Consider the following 12528-nt stretch of genomic DNA (forward strand, 5'->3'; position numbering starts at 1 on the left):
CTCAGTCCCAGAAAATCAGAGACAACAAAGTACTTGCAGTCAGAGAGACAAACAGACCCACAGACAGACAGATCTGCTTGACAGAGATGAAGGTGAAGGAGGTAAAGACAGGGGAGCAGAGTGGGGCGGGGGGGGAGGAAGAGAGAGAGAAGGAGGTAAGTGTGGAGCAGGAGAGGTTTCCAGGTCAGGGAGAAGGATATACATTTAGGATCTTCTTCCATCTCACCTGGTCCCTGCTGAGCCCAGTCTCCTCTCAGGTGCTACCAGGTGGTGGATGTGCCCAGAAAGTACATCTTCTTTCCATGAAGTTATTGCCATAGCTGCCCCATGCTCTTTCTTAGTGCAAACCCCAGATCCCAGAGACCCTACATGGATATGAATACTGCCTCTCCTCCCCTTTCTCACAAAATCCTGCATTCAAAAGACACCTGAGCTCAGGCCTACATATTTCAGAGTTAATGCAGCCAATCATAACCAGAGGAAAGGGGATTTGAGGCCAAGGAGAAGCAGAAACAGAGGCTGGTGGGCAAGGGAAGCTGATAAGCTCTGGGGAAAGTGCTGGGGACCGACTGTTTAGGGATCACATGGAGAAGAGGGAGGAGAGGGTAAGGACAGGGACTATCTGCATTGGGAGCTAAACAAGCAACACGCAAAGAATAAGCAAAATAACATACTAGTGATTGTCCATTAATTTGGGATCAAGCATGCAGACACCTTCTTTTCAGTCACAATGAAGCCTCCAAGCAGCTCTTCACTATAGGGCCTCCACAAATATACATATGAAATTCCCAAAAGAAGAAACAAGGCAGAAATAGAGACACTGAGGGGCACCTGGGTGGCTCAGTTGGTTAAACATTCAACTTCGGCTCAGGTCATGATCTTGCAGTTTGTGAGTTCGAGCCCCGTGTCAGGCTCTGTGCTGACAGCTTGCTCAGAGCCTGGAGGCTGCTCTGGATTCTGTCTCCCTTTCTCTCTTCCCCTCCCGTGTTCATACTCTGTGTCTGTGTCTCTCCAAAATAAATAAACATTAAAAAATTTTTTTAAAGAAATAGAGACACTGATGCCAGTGTACATGCTTGAATCTAGGTTTTCAGGGAACAGTAAAGAAGCAACCAGCTAAGTATGTGAAGACAGTATTTTTCCCAGACTTTTCTGGGGCTCTGCAAAGACTATCTCTCCCAGCTCCTCTCAGGGCCAGGGGAGACCCTAAGAACCTTAACTCAAGCAATCTAAAGGGGAGTTGTTCTCTCAGTCTTGTTCCCTGCCAGCCACATTTGAAGGTCCCAGAGACCAGAAGTCTGGTTATAGCTAAAGCCCAATGAGTCTCCTAAGCAGCAGGAGGGAAGGTAGAGAGGGAACCTTCTAGAAAAGTCCTGCAGAGTTGGCCAGGGAGAAAACCCAGCAGGTCCATCCCACTCACATGGATGCTTAGCTTGATAAAGAAGTTTGATAAAGTTCGGGATGTTCAGGGCTTCCATGTAATTAAATCATGAACTGCATACTTACATTTCTTCTCCAACTCCTACCCTTTATCCATTTCTCCCCCATGGACACACATCTTTTATGAAGCACACTGAATCCGATCCTAGAAATCATTACAACTGTACACAGTTCTTTTGAATAAATTTCATTTATGCAAAAAAATTCATCCTCTATAACAAGCTACAGAGCAGGTATCAGTGCTACTATTTTATAGATGATGAAACTAAGACACAGAGAGGTTAAGTAACTTGCCTCAAGTCACAGAGCTGGTAAGGGAGGAGCAAAGAATCAAATGACTGCACTGTGGTGCCCCCTCCTGCAGGTTCTGCCCTGGGAAGCAGCCAGGCTTGGGGCCTGTTGTGTGAGGGAGAAGTTACTCACCAGAGGGCAAAAGACCTGCCTCCTGGGGCCCTTCTCAGCATGTTCTGACCAGGAGAGCATTGTCAAGTTTAGGCCTTATCTGGGAAGTGGGGAAGTCACACCTTACCCTCTGAAGATGAAAGTCTAAACCAGATCATGGATCGAAGATCTGTGAGCTTTAAAACATAGAATTCAAGCCATGGAAATGGTGGGTGAAGGGGATAGTCAAGTTAACATTGCCAAAGCCTTCAGTCTTCCCATTACCTTGCCCACACTTATCCCTGTCTCCCTCTCCCTCTTTTGGTCTCCTGACCCCACGGGCCTCTTCCCCACCTGTCTAGGCCCTGGCAGCTGTCTCCCCACCAGCCATGGATCACTAGCCTATGCAGTCCAGGCTCAGTCATCCTCACAGCATATGAAGTCACCTCAGGGCACAGAGTCAGCCTTCTTGTCCACCCAGGCCAGGGTCACTGTGAAGCTTCAACCATGGCACATTTTGCATTGCTGCCCCCAAATGTCCAGCACCACTGCCACGCCATCACATCCCACCCTTGGAGAGGTAGCTCTCCAGGTCATTTCAGCCCAAGTTCCCTGACCCTCTCTCAGGCAGTCACAGCTTCCTTCATACTTCTGCCTCCCTAACACACATTTCCCAACATGCACACAAGCACACCTACACAATTCTGCCTCAGTAGGCAATCAGATTTCCTACTCCAACATTATGCACTTACTGAGAGCTCTGACTTATCTGACTCTCTCCTCTCCATTTTCCTGCTCCTTGCTAACTAAATGAGTATCGTTCTACTTATCTCCTAGGGCACCTTCTAGACTCCATCTTCCCTCCTTTGCATCATCCATCATCTAAGTCATGGAGCCTGTCCAGTTGCCCTTGACCAACTCATCTCAAAAAAATTTGAAAGAGAGCACCCAGAATGCTGTACCTCCCTGTGTTAGGTCTCAGCCTCATCTCACCAGCTGCCAGGAGCTCTTGCAGGACAGGGCCCCTGCTCCTTCCTCTGGGTCTCCCCTGTGTGCCCAGCACACATAGAGGGTAGAGTGTGTGACTCACTGATTCTGCTCCCTTGGAGAAAGAGGGAACTAAGAAACCCAAGCAGGGTCATCATCTGAGCCTACACTGGCCTGAGAGGTGTAGTGTCAGGGAAGCAGACAACTGGAGGGAATCCATCTCTAGTGGGGCAGTGCTTTCCTTTAGAGATCCCAGGGCACCTGTGTGTGCACGCACACACACACATGCGCATACACACCTGACATCCACAGATGGGAGAAGAGAATGTGTATGTGAAACTCTAGGAGTCCAGGTCCTGTATGGAGGTGAGAGTGTTTCAGGAGCTAGACTCCCAGACCCTCTGCAGCCCCAGAAGACACAGGCCCATGACTCCAGGGACAGAGGGCAGCCAGTCCTGCCACCGCATGATGAATGCAAGCTGGAATTTGGGCAGCCTCCATTCTCCTAGGTTTGATTTGTTCTATTCAGGGTACAATTCACATTGTTTCCTGTGTTCTGTGTTTCAGTCCCATTCTCATCCTCCCTTCTTGTCCACACTCACAAGCATTTCCTGCGTTCAGAGCTTAGAGCACTTATTAGGCTAAATCATATGAAATTCCTGATATTCAATTGGTTTTGGCTTATACTATCTATTACTTTGGTTCTTCTCTCTTCTAAGCGTTTTTCTGGACTCCAGCCTAAGGAGACAGGGAAGCAGATTGAGGAAGGGCAAATAAAAGCTATTATGCATTGACAGCATACTATGTGCCCTTACCACAGTGCTAATTCTTACTACAGTCCCATGAATTATTCCCTGCAGCCCCTGCAATTATTTCTTACCATTTACACGTGAGTGAGTCCAGGTGAAGAGGCTACATGGAGAGGAACAGGGCTGGGATTCCAGCTCAGCCCAAGACCTCCTGCTTCACCACTGCCCCACACAACCAGGAGAGTCCTGGCAGAGACTGGGAGCCAGAGGCAATGGCTGCAGCTTCACAACAGGAAGGGGGAGAAGGAAACAGGCCAAACTGGAACTCTGGAGGGGCCAGAAAGGCCCCCATGGAAGGGGGTTGGAAGCTCAGCAACCACACCCAAAACCCACCTAGAGAAGGGTCAGTCTGAAAAATAACCCAGGCAGAAACAGACAGAAGGCCTAGACAGGAAATGGGAGGTGGCAGCTGCCTGGGACAGAGCAAGGGAGGGCAGAAGGAAGAAATGCAGTGGGAGGCCTGTGTAGACAGAGCAGAAATGCTATGATGCTGAGGAATAGGGCTATAGGTCCAGGGCATCAGGGAGGGAGCAATAGCGGTTACATGGGGAGGAAAGATAAAGTCCAGGCAAAAGGACAAAAAGCAGGAAGGAGGGAGATACCCTGTGGAACAGATGTGGGATTGAGGCAAATAGAGGAACCCAGGGTTAGAGGCAGTGCTCAGTGAGGGAGTAAGAGTCAGCCTCAAAGAGGACAGGGGTGGGTGGACAGGGTGGTAGGATTGGGGAAGGATTGAAGCAGGGACAACACACACACACACACACACACACACACACACAGGCCCTTCCAAGGCAAAAGGAGTAATTGTCTGGTCATTTGCTCCAAGGTCCCAGTAAGCATACCCACCCCACCACCCCAAATCCTAGCAGGATTTTGGAAGTGATGAAGGCAGGACCACAGGGATTGGAGAAGGGGAGGGGAGAAGGATGTCATGAGCCATTGTGTATGTGTCCTTCTGTGCCTGGTAGTGCTGTGCCCTATCAGGCACCCACATCCCTGGCTCTTTCACTTGACTATATAAACAGGGTTATTTGCTTAATCTCTCTAAGCCTCAGTTTCCTCATCTACAAGGAACCTTACCTGACTTCCCTTACTGGATTAACATAAGAATTTGATAAGATACAAACAAACTATCATGCACTCCTGGTGGAAGTGTAACTGGGACCACCATCCTGAAGCACAGTCTTAGTGGAATTAAGAATGCACACACCCTCTCAGCCCACAATCCCTCTCTGAGGTAAACACCCCAAGGAAACTCTCTCCTTAGTCCATAAGGAGGTCCATATGAGTATGTTCATTACAGGACTGTTTGTGGTGGGAGGAAGTCAGAAGCTAAGCCAGCATCTGTTACTAGAGGCATATATAAGTAAAATGTGTTGTATGTACACAGTGAAATATTACACAGCAGCCAGAAATAATACAGCAGATTTATAGAAAGCAACTTGGGTAGATCTCACAAACAATATTAAGGAGGAAAAACAAAAGCAAGATGAGGGGTATAACACAATGCTATTTATGTACATTTTTAAAACAGCCAAAATATGCTGCATATTTGTCAAGGCTACACACATATATCTGTTAAAAATGTCATGTCATTCCTCTGCTCAAAACCTTCCACCGGTTTCCTTTTTTAAATTAATTAATATTTTTTAACTTACATTCTAGTTAGCATACAGTGCAACAGTGATTTCAGAAGTAGATTCCTTAATGCCCCTTACCCATTTAGCCCTTTCCCCCTCCCACAACCCCTCCAGCAACCCTCTGTTTGTTCTCCATATTTAAGAGTTTCTTATGTTTTGTCCCCCTCCCTGTTTTTATATTATTTTTCCTTCCCTTACCTTATGTTCAACTGTTCTGTGTCATAAAGTCCTCATATGAGTGAAGTCACATAATATTTGTCTTTCTCTGACTGTCTAATTTTGCTTAGCTTAATACCCTCTAGTTTCATCCACGTAGTTGCAAGTGGCAAGATTTCATTATTTTTGATTGCCAAGTAATACTCCATTGTACATATATATACCACATCTTCTTTATCCATTCATACATCAATGGACATTTGGGCTCTTTCCATACTTTGGCTATTGTTGATAGTGCTGCTATAAACATTGGGGTGCATATGTCCCTTTGAAACAGCATACCTGTATCCCTTGGATAAATACCTAGTAGTGCAATTGCTGGATCTCTTTTGCACTGCTGGTGGAAATCCACTGGTTTCCTTTTGATTCAGAGTAGAAGCCAAAGTTCGCATTTACAATGGCCTACAAAGTCCTACAGTATTGGTCACTGACCCAGCTACCTCTCAGCCTCTGTTTCTCTGTCTTCCCACTCATCATTCTCTAGCCACTGGTCTCCTAACCATTCTGACTTCCTAAAATACCAGGCAAGACTCTACCTCAGGGTCTTCGTACTTGCTGTCCCCTATAACTGCACCACCTTTACCCCAGATAACCAAGTAGTTGCTCCCTTCCCCACATTTGGTGTAATAGCACGTTAATAGCAAGACCTACCTTATTCACCCCATATAGATCTGCAGTCTGCTCCTAATCACCCACAACATAACTTATACCCATGCCCCTTTTTTTATCCCTATCATGACTATGTCTGCTTTCAAACCACAGGTCATCCCACCTCCTATTTCCAGGAACTTTGCTTCAGGTTTTCTAAAGATGTAAACACAGACATTCAGCTCCTATTACCAACCTTGCTTCTGTTAAACCTCATTGCTTTTTTATAAAATTAGTTGCACAAATGACCAGTTTTTCACAATCTCGACTCTTGATTCCTTAATTAACGTAATTTTCCATTCTCCTCTTTCTGGGATGGCTCAAACAGAGAGTTCCACTTAGAAGCAAATTAAATGGCTTCTCCTAGTACCTTCCATGAGGGTGTTCTAGGAGAGGAGAGGTGGTTAGGTGTGTGGTGTACATACAAGGGAGGCTGTATATTAGGCTAGAAAGTAAGAAACAGGAGGGGATTGCATTGTGGTCACTGTTTCTCTTTCTATGCAAACCTCTTCTGCTTGTAGCAGATTTATAGGGACTCCTCCAAGTAGCCCAGCATCTTAGCCATAAACTTCCCAGAAATAAAAGTCATTGATGTTCCCTTGAGAGGCAACAAAAAATAAATATCAGGGTTTGGTACAAACACACCAACCATGGCTGAGAGTGGAAGGCAGCCAGTTCCTGATAATTCATTGAACTCCTTTCTGATTTGTATACACGCACACACATACACACACACACACACACACACACACACACATCATACACAGGAGTCTATCAAATATGCTTATGTTTATAGACCACTGAGATAAGTGTACCTCAGTTCTTGGTGCATATTTCCACTCAAATTCAAGCACATATGTCCAGAGAGTAGGACATATATGACTTTCAATGTTGTGCTTTGTGAATGTATATACCCATCGTCTCCCCCTTTCCAAAGTCCTGACTGCAGGGTGGGGCCCGGTGAGGGTGAATAAGAGAATGTCTGAGTAGAAGTTTGCATGTGTCACTAAGTGTTTCTCCAACTACACTCCACAAAACAAATAGAAATTTTTTTTTATTTTTCAGTATTTGGAATTATCCACTATCTTTCAATTACCTCTATGCCATCAAGTTTCAGTGCTCATTTATCCCTTACTGAGTGTCTACTCAATACAGAATATAGCTCAGGGATTAAAGGCACCAGCTTTGCTTAAACTTGGGACAAATCCTACCTTCACTATTCACTTTACACAAATGACTTAACCTCAATGAGACTTAGTTTCAATTTTTGTAAAATGAGTATAACACTACTCAACTCATACACTTCTGTATTAAATAGGTGATTATGGGGGTTCATTTGGTTGAGCATCTGACTTCAGCAAAGGTCATGATCTCACAATGTTTGGGTTCAAGCCCCGCATCAGGCTCTGTACTGACAGCTCAGAGCCTGGAGCCTGCTTTGGATTCTGTGTCTCCATCTCTCTCTGCCTGCCTCTTGCTCGCTCTTGCTCGCTCTCTCTCAATCTCTCTCTCTGTAAAATAAATAAACATTGGGGGAGGAGCCAAGATGGCGGAACCGCATGGAAGTTTTTTTGTGTCTCACATCCATGAAATTATGCCAAATCAACACTAAACCATCCTGCATGCCTAGAAAACTGATCTGAGGATTAACACAACAATCTGCACAACTGGAACCACAGAATTCAGCAGGTATGCAGCGCGAAGAGGTGAAGTGGGGGAGATAAGCCTCCATGGGCAGGGAGCTGTTTTTGCTGTCAGCGAGAAGACAGAGTGGGGTGGGGGGGATACAGGAAAAGCACCCCCCCTACAAGCAGCTGGAGAGAGAGTGGAAAGGTGGAAACAGCCACAGGGACTGAACAAAAAAGGGAGAAAGGAGAATGGAGAGGGTTTAAATTCCATTAAGACTCTATAAACAGGGGCAGCACAGAGTCTGAAACTCCGCAGCTTGATACCTGGTGGTGCTCTAGTGAGAAGGGAGAATCCCCAGGAGCAGAGTGAAGTCCAGGGTCTTCGGGCCACAAAGGGAGAGGAGGTTCCCCTGCTGGGAGGACATCTGGTAGAGTCTGTGACACCTCACAGGCAAAGGCCCCAGAAGATCCAGGAGAGAAACCATATTTGCTGGTGCTGGAACAAGGTCTTCAGGGGTGAAGCCAGCATCACAGTCCCGGACTTCAAGCTATACTGCAAAACTGTAATCATCAAGACAGTATGCTACTGGCACAAGAACAGACACTCAGATCAATGGAACAGAGTAGAGAACCCAGAAATGAACCCACAAACGTATGGCCAACTAATCTTTCCTGCTTTCCACAAAGCAGGAAAGAATATCCAATGGAATAAAGATAGTCTCTTCAGCAAGTGGTGCTGGGAAACCTGGACCACTTTCTTACACCATACACAAAAATAAAATCAAAATGGATGAAAGACCTCGATGTAAGACAGGAAGCCATCAAAATCCTTGAGGAGAAAGCAGGCAAAAACCTCTTCGATCTTGCCCGCAGCAACTTCTCACTCAACACACCTCTGGAGGCAAGGGAAACAAAAGCAAAAATGAACCATTGGGACCTCATCAAAATAAAAAGCTTCTGCACAGCGAAAGAAACAATCAGCAAAACTAAAAGGCAACCAACAGAATGGGAGCAGATATTTGCAAATGACATAGTAGATAAAGGGTTAGTATCCAAAATCTACAAAGAACTTATCCAACTCAACACCCAAAAAACAAATAATCCAGGGAAGACATGGGCAAAAGACATGAATAGATACTTCTCCAAAGAAGACGTCCAGATGGCCAACTGACACATGAAAAAATACTCAATATCACTCATCATCAGGAAATACAAATCAAAACCACAATGAGATACCACCTGACACCTGTCAGAATGGCTAAGCTTAACAACTCAGGCAACAACAGATGTTAGCGAGGATGCAGAGAGAGAGGATCTCTTTTGCACAGCTGGTGAGAATGCAAACTGATGCAGCCACTCTGGAAAACAGTATGGAGGTTCCTCAAAAAATTAAAAATAGTACTACCCTATGACCTAGCAATTGCACTATTAGGTATTTATCCAAGGGATATAGGTGTGCTGTTTCAAAGGGACACATGCCCCCCAATGTTTATAGCAGCACTATCAACAATAGCCAAAGTATGGAAAGAGCCCAAATGTCCATCGATGGATAAAGAAGAGGTGATACACACACACACACACACACACACACACACACAATGGAGTATTACTTGGCAATCGAAAAGAATGAAATCTTGCCATTTGCAACTATGTGGATGGAACTAGAGGGTATTATGCTAAGCAAAATTAGTTAGTCAGAGAAAGACAAATATCATATGACTTCACTCATATTAGCACTTTAAGACACAGAACAGATGAACACAAGAGAAGAGAAGCAAAAATAATATAAAAACAGGGAGGCGGAAAAACATAAGATACTCTTAAATATGAAGAACAAAGAGAAGGTTACTGGAGGGGGTGTGGGAGGGGGATGGGCTAAATGGGTAAGGGGAATTAAGGAATCTACTCCTGAAATCAGTGTTGCACTATGTGCTAACTGGTATATAAATTGAAAATATAAAATAAATAATAAATAAAGAATTAAACAAACATTAAAAATTGGTGATTACAACAAGTGTTTGGAACAAAATATAGGGTATAGTATTCAGTAAATGGTAGCTATTATTATCATCATCATTTGGGGGATATTGGAGATGTAAAGAAGTAATACATAAAAGAGGTGTTCTTTTCCCTTAGGAGGTTTTTAAATCTCATCAATGATACAAGATAAATACATGGAGAGAGGCACAACATGAAAACCTGAAACTGTTATTTGAGCCCTAACATGCATTTATTCTCCATAATCCAAGCCCTGTTTTAAAATTCTACCAGATTTAAAGCCTCTAATAAGATTTTCTCCTGTCATTCATCATTCCCATGAATCGCCACCTGATATACCCATCACATCCACACCAATCTTCCATTTCAGGAAGTTAACTGGAGAGTTTCTGGAATAAAAAACATTTTGATAGTTCATTTTGTAAATTTCCTTGTTTCTGGGCAGGAGCCCATCTGAGGCATTCCGAACCCAAGTGAGACAACCATCCTCACGGCCAGAGGGCCTGCACCCTCCCATCTCCTCTAGTCATCCTCAAATCTCAGAAAATTCTACCTCATGCTCAATATCAATCATTTTTACTTTAATATTGGCCTCTCTTTATCACCCATTCTGATTGAAGATGAAGTACACGAACCCTCAAACGCTGAAGAAAATTCTTCAATGCCCACCTGGTAACATTGTTTTATTGCCAATGCTCCAAGGTCCCTGGAAATATAGGTCTCTTTTATTTTAATATTGACCTATTAAAAATCACCAAAAGATCCCTTAAAAAGCATTAATTTGGTCCTTACCAGGGTATATATAACTCCTTATGCAATCGTTTGGTCTCTCTTTAAAGGTTTTGATAGATGAAAGTATCCCTAATTTATAGGACAGATAGTTAAGAACTCCTATTTCATCCCCAACCTCTATAGTTTCCTCATTTAGTATCATCATGTTATTACTCACTTGATTAAGAGACAGTACAACCCTAAGGCGGGGCATGACTACTATGACCTCCCCAGTCCCTTTCAGGCCATCACATGAAGTAGGGGAAACAATTGGCAGCAGTCCTAACTCACACAATGCTTGCCCCGGGGGAGCCCCCGAGGACCAGGCAGACTCCAGCGTGGCCACAGCAGGCACTTTCCCAAAGTGGGTGGAGTGCGAAGCTTGGGGACAGGAGGGCAGCCAGGACACATACTTCTCTGTCTTTCCCAAATTCAATTTCCCCAGCTTAAGACCCTCCTCTTGTGTTCTCAGTTCCAAAGTTTTCAGACCTTTATAACTGCTCATCTGAGGCCAGACACCTATCATTCTTGATCTAAAGTCAGTGCTTCTCAAACCTGATCATACAAATCACTTGGGAGCCTGTTAAAAATGAATATTCTGGGGCGCCTGGGTGGCGCAGTCGGTTAAGCGTCCGACTTCAGCCAGGTCATGATCTCGCGGTCCGTGAGTTCGAGCCCCGCGTCGGGCTCTGGGCTGATGGCTCAGAGCCTGGAGCCTGTTTCCGATTCTGTGTCTCCCTCTCTCTCTGCCCCTCCCCCGTTCATGGTCTGTCTCTCTCTGTCCCAAAAATAAATAAAAACATTGAGGAAAAAAAAATTTTTTTAAAAATGAATATTCTGAATCAGTAGGTCTTGGTTTGGGTCTAAGATTCTGCATTTCTTTTCTTTCTTTCTTTTTTTTTTTTAAATACAGGATTTGCACTCAACGCAGAGCCCAATACAGGGCTTGACCTCACAACCCTGAAATCAAAACCTGAGCTAAGAACAAGAGTAAGATGCTTAACTCACTCAGCCACCCAGGTGCCCCTAAGACTCTGCATTTCTAACAAGCTCCCAGGTGACACCCATGCTGCTGGTCCACGGACCACACTTTGAAGAGCAAGGATGTAGATGACTGGAGCAGGTGCTACAACTGTCTCCCAGGAAGAGTCTATCTGTCCACATCCTTCTGTCTTTCCTCCTTCTGTCACATCCTCCAGATGGCAATGAGAATCGTATTCCATTCCTTCCTGATTCAGGAATCTCACTCCATGACACAATCTACAATACAAATCTGGCTCACAAATTCCCTTCAAGTGTGAAAACACACATCCCTCACAATATTCTCATTCTTTCATGACTGTTAGAGGTCTGTATAGCCCAGATTACTGTCCCATTTCTTTTCCAACTCACCTGTCCCTCTTTTATTTACCAAAGTATCTCTTGATCAATGCCTCTTTCTCAGTTTCTACTCATACCTTCCTTCCAAAGGAATGATGTCTCAATCCTTGTCCAGTTAGTAATTCCTCCTACTTCAGTCTGTGTCTCTCCCCATTTGGAGTATACGTTTTCTCTTCCAAAAGAATCTTAGATGCTCTCACAAGGTTTTTGTACCAGGCTCTCAAAAAACAACTAAAGGAGTCGGTAAGTATATGGGTAATCCTGCCTCTAGCTGGCTTCCCTGGAATCACCTACTACCTGTTGGGAAGATGAGAAATTCCACAAGTAAAAAAGTAGCTTCCAACCCCTCCCTCCCAGGGCAGATCCATACATAAATACAATAGAAAACCACTGGCCCTCTATACCAACCATAAAACTCTGACTGCCTCAAGAAAGATGCCTGTTGTGCCCAAGTTGGAATCAGTCTCATCTTCAGGGATTCCATGGAGTCAGCTGGTTGGGCCTTCTATAAATTTGCTACTTCACTCCCCTCCCCACAGCCCATGGGAATAGATGCAATAGGACCAAAGGAGGTCATGTCAGGCATTTTCCTGCCCAGGGCTGTATTTTCCCTGTTGCTCTTTGAATGAA

The sequence above is a fragment of the Prionailurus bengalensis genome, chromosome B4 (assembly GCF_016509475.1).
Source record: "Prionailurus bengalensis isolate Pbe53 chromosome B4, Fcat_Pben_1.1_paternal_pri, whole genome shotgun sequence".
Taxonomy (NCBI): Eukaryota; Metazoa; Chordata; class Mammalia; order Carnivora; family Felidae; genus Prionailurus; species Prionailurus bengalensis.